The following is a 5,000-nucleotide window of genomic DNA, read 5'->3' as shown; positions in this document are numbered from 1 at the left end:
ACACACACACACACACACACACACACACACACACACACACACACACACACACACACACACACACACACACACACACACATGACACCTGACATGGGCACAGCCCAGGGGAAAGAATGAAGGTAAATAATATGGAGGTTGCCGTAAACAAAAGCATTGCAGAATTCACAGAAAAAATGTGTGTGTGTGTGTGTGTGTGTGTGTGTGTGTGTGTGTGTGTGTGTGTGTGTGTGTGTGTGTGTGTGTGTGTGTGTGTGTGCATGTGCATGTGTGTTTGTGCTTGTGCATGCAGAAGGAGTGGGAAGGTAAATAATACGTACTGTAGGTTGTTGGAAAACAAAGCATTCTAGAATACACTGACCACCACCATTCTAGAACACTTGAAGCAATCGGGAGGGTTCCATCTCTCATCCTGTCCTTTTTTACCTCACATCTCCTCTCTCCTGACTGGTACTCCCACTTTTGCATCGGTTTGCCATAGGCCGCATAAGTGTCTATGGTATAAATGGCATATATGATTTTTATTTTATTTGTTTTGGGGGGGATTTTTGGAGGGGGTGGGGGATTTCTATTATTTTTCAGACAGGACAGTGACAGATGACGGGGAACGAGATGGGAGAGAGTGAGACAGGGAAGGATCGGGAAAATACCTGGACCGGGAATCGAACCCGGGTCGCCCCCACCGCAGCAGTCCAGTGCAGTGTCGTTAGAGACACGGATGGGCCATGGCATATGTCAGCGGTTCTCAACCTTTTTTGTGTGAAGTACCACCCGAGAAAATATTGAGCTCTCCGAGTACCACCTTGACAACCAACATTACAATATTGCAGCAAAGGCCTTCCATATTCACTTTTGCCAGTCAATACAGGAGAGGTTCATAACGGCATCAACAGCTATGGTCAGATTCAGTACAAGTTTGTTTTTAAATTGCTTGCTTGCCTATTATAAGACATTATGTTTTCACATATCTGTTCAATATATCAAAATGTGTGACCAAAGAGACATTTTCGACTGCAACAACTTGATCAGCCTTCAAATCAATGCACAAAAAATGAATTCTTCCAAGTACCACCAGAGATGTCCCAAGTACCACCAGTGGTACACCACAGTACCACGGTACCACAGTTTGAGCACCACTGGCATATGTGATTTGATAATATTAAATTACGTTAGTATTTAGCAGACGCCTTTGTTCAAAGCGACTTACAAGGAGCAATTTAAACAAGAACAGGGTAAGGCACAGTGTACAGTTGCAACACTGATAGCATTGTCCCACAAAGAGTAAAGAAGAGGACAACGCATTAAAAAGTAGCAAAAAGAAAACAAAGACCTCAAGGTGCAATGTACAGTTGCAACACTGACACCATTGTCAAACACAAGGTAATAGAAGCAACATTAAATAATAGGAAGGTAACAAGGCAAATTGGATAATAAGCAATCTTCAAAATAGCATGTTGCACAGAATGACGTGCAGGTCCATGTGTAGATGGTTAATGTGAGTGGTTGACTAAAAGGAACATTCTCTTGCCCTCCTTTGCTTAAAGCAGGGGTGTCAAACTCATTTTGGTCCCGGGACCGCATACAACCCATGTGGACCTCAAGCGGGCCGCATTAGTAACGTCATCGCAAAAAAAAAAAACGTAAAGCAGAGGATTAGTGTTCAGTACTATCACGTTTTAAGTGTGTTGAATATGTAGAAAGCAATGCAATACTGATAATCCTATGCAAAATTTCCTTGACTTTCATTCATTCATTGCCAACCGTCAATGAATTAAATATGGGACAGTTCATTTTGGCAGTGGGTCTGGGGGTTTTCCCCCCCGTATTTTGTATTTCTTAGATGTAATTTCCTGCATTTTCACGCATTTTAACATCCCGTTTCCAGTTTCAGCTTAATAGGAACCAATACAAATCCAATTATATTTATTATTATTTAATTACAACCAATACCAATACAATACGAATAAGAAGTATTAACATGTTATCTCTATATATGAGGTCTATAATATATGAGCTTTATCAAATGCCTGTTACAGTACAAATTCACCATTTATAATAGAAGTGTGATGTGCACTTAACTATATACAGTATACAGTATAACAGAGGGGCCATTGGGTTAATGTCATGCAGGTCTCGATTTTGCCCCGAGGGGCGTAATTGCGCATTTAGGTTATTTCATTGAAAAAAAAAAAAATGTTTTTTTTTTTACATCCGGGCCGGATGGAACCCTCTGGCGGGCCGGATGCGGGCCGTACGTTTGACACCCCTGGCTTAAAGGGTCATTACGGTAAAAACCTTCAGAGGTGCACATTGGTTTGGGGAGTTGGCTCAGGGCCTTTCACAGCCTCGGCCATAAATTGGCCTTCCGTCCTCTTGCTCCGTCTCCCTCCTAGTAACACACACACGCACACACACGCACACACACACACACACACACACACACACACAGAAGGTTATGTTAAGAGCAGGCAAGGTGTGTGGGGTGCAGTGGGGGTGGTTCGAGGCCTTTCCAGACACCCTCGGCCCCTCCACCCCCCACCCCATGCAAAACGCCAGCGTTGCACAGAGCCATGCATATTTGATCTGAATCATTCCGGTTGGCTTGGGAAACACATGTTGAGGCAGCGTAAGAGACATAGCCAGGGTGCTTAAGCAGATATATAAATCACAGAACATTAATTTGAGGGTTGTGTGTGTGTGTGCTGGAATGTGTGTGTGTGTGTGTGTGTGTGTGTGTGTGTGTGTGTGTGTGTGTGTGTGTGTGTGTGTGTGTGTGTGTGTGTGTGTGTGTGTGTGTGTGTGTGTGTGTGAAGACGTAGTCTCTACTGTATGGAAATAAATGAGGTGTGTGTGTGTGTGTGTGTGTGTGTGTGTGTGTGTGTGTGTGTGTGTGTGTGTGTGTGTGTGTGTGTGTGTGTGTGTGAGAGAGAGAGAGAGAGAGAGAGAGAGAGAGAGAGAGAGAATTGTCGCTCCTACTCTATGTTAATAATTGAGCTGTATGCGTGCATGCACAGCTCGACCCACAGTAGTGCTAGACCTAGTACCCACCGTATGGAAATGAGTGTGTTATGAGTGTATGTAAATGAAGGAGCTAGAGACTAGACTGCATGATACCAGACTATATCCATCCAATGGGGGGAGGCTGGGCTGAGCTGCACCCAGGGCCGGATTAAGATGGCCTGCGGCCCCTAGGCTACAAGTTGCTGTGGGGCCCCCCGGAAAGCAAATTTTGCATCAAATTTACATGGACGGTATCATAAGTACAAGCTAGGAATTAGAGACAACACGTCTACCAACGTTACTCACCATGACAGATGGATTTTCAATATTGCGTCTAATTCTGCGATTTTTCACTTTTGATCAATCGGGGGCCCCTTGGCCGGTGAGGGCCCCTAGGCTGCAGCCATGTCTAGCCTGTGCATTAATCCGTCCCTGACTGTACGAGACAGCGAGTGCTCAGGCATGGCTGTCATTATGCACATATTTATGGAGCTGCGTGCCACACATCTGTTGCCATACGAATCGCAATTTGAGACACAGCTTGGTGCCGTGGCAATTACAAAAATCTAATTCCTCGGCTCCGTCTTAAAAGCCAGCGTGTGTATCTGCGCACATGAAACGGCAAACAAACAGAGTAGCAAGCTTCAAAGCGGGATTGGCGTTGCGTCGGGCGCCTCTTTTTCTGAAGGTAAACCTGGGGAAAGGTGAGATGCAGGCCTTGATAGTTTTGGGATTGTTTTTTTTTTCTTTTTCTTTTTCGTGCATGGTGGGAATTGATGTTTGCCAGTTACTTGCCAGTGGAGACGAGGAGGAGTGGGGGATGGGGGAAGAGGATGAGGGGGATGAGGGGATGAGGGGGTGTTGGTTGGTCTTTGAGGTTGAGGATGGAGGTGAGAATGGGGAGGGGATGAGAAGAGTGTGGTGGTGGGTAGGGAGGAGGAAGTGAAGTGGGAGCTATGGGAGAGAGATGGTGAGGGAGGGGTATTTGGATGGGGATTTGGTCTGGAGGGTAGTGGGTGGTGGGGGGTGTAGATGTGGAAGGGGATGGTGGTCTTTGTGAAAGAAGATGGAGGTGATGATGGGGATTGTGGGAGGGAGATGATGATGATGGCTGGCATGGACCGGAGATGGTGGTCTTTGAGAAGGAAGATGGAGGCTGGCATGAGAGGAAGATGGAGATGGTGGTCTTTGAGAAGGAAGATGGAGGCTGGCATGAGAGGAAGATAGGGGTTGTGGGAGAGAGATTGTGATGGGCATTTGAATGATGGGGGTGGGGATGGAGGATGGGGGTGAGGATGGGGATGGGGTAAGGTGGGAGGATGGGGATGGGGTGAGGTGGGAGGATGGGGAGAGAGGTGGGAGGATGGGGATGGGGTGAGGTGGGAGGATGGGGAGAGAGGTGGGAGGATGGGGAGAGAGGTGGGAGGATGGGGAGAGAGGTGGGAGGATGGGGAGAGAGATGGGAGGTGAGGTGGGAGGATGGGGATGGGGAGAGAGATGGGGATGGGGTAAGGTGGGAGGATAGGGAGAGAGAGATGGGGATGAGGATGGGGATGGGGTAAGGTGGGAGGATAGGGAGAGAGAGATGGGGATGAGGGGTGGAGATGCGCTGTGTGTGGTGTGTCGCCTCTGTGGGAGACGATGGCAGTACACATGGCAGTTATTGGGGTAAGGTGGGTATTAGGGTGGTGGGGATGTTTGAGGATGGGGGAGAGGGAGTTGGGATCGGGATTGAGTTGGAGCATTGGGATATGGAGGGAGCTGACGATTGGTGATGGGGGATGGGGGGGGCGGTGGTGAGGAGTGGATGAGGAAGGATATTTTATTTTATTTATCTTTTATTTAGACAGGATTGTCACATTGAGACTAACTGCCTCTTCTGCCAGGGAGATGGGGGGATGGGGTGGGGGTGGGCTGGGGGGGGGGGGGGATTTGAAGATGAAGGTGAAGATGAAGGGTGGGGGTGGAGGTGGGCATAGGTATGGAAATGGGGATGTACATGT

This window comes from Engraulis encrasicolus, chromosome 19 (assembly GCF_034702125.1).
Source record: "Engraulis encrasicolus isolate BLACKSEA-1 chromosome 19, IST_EnEncr_1.0, whole genome shotgun sequence".
In the NCBI taxonomy this organism is placed as follows: Eukaryota; Metazoa; Chordata; class Actinopteri; order Clupeiformes; family Engraulidae; genus Engraulis; species Engraulis encrasicolus.
This window is presented reverse-complemented; position numbering follows the sequence as displayed.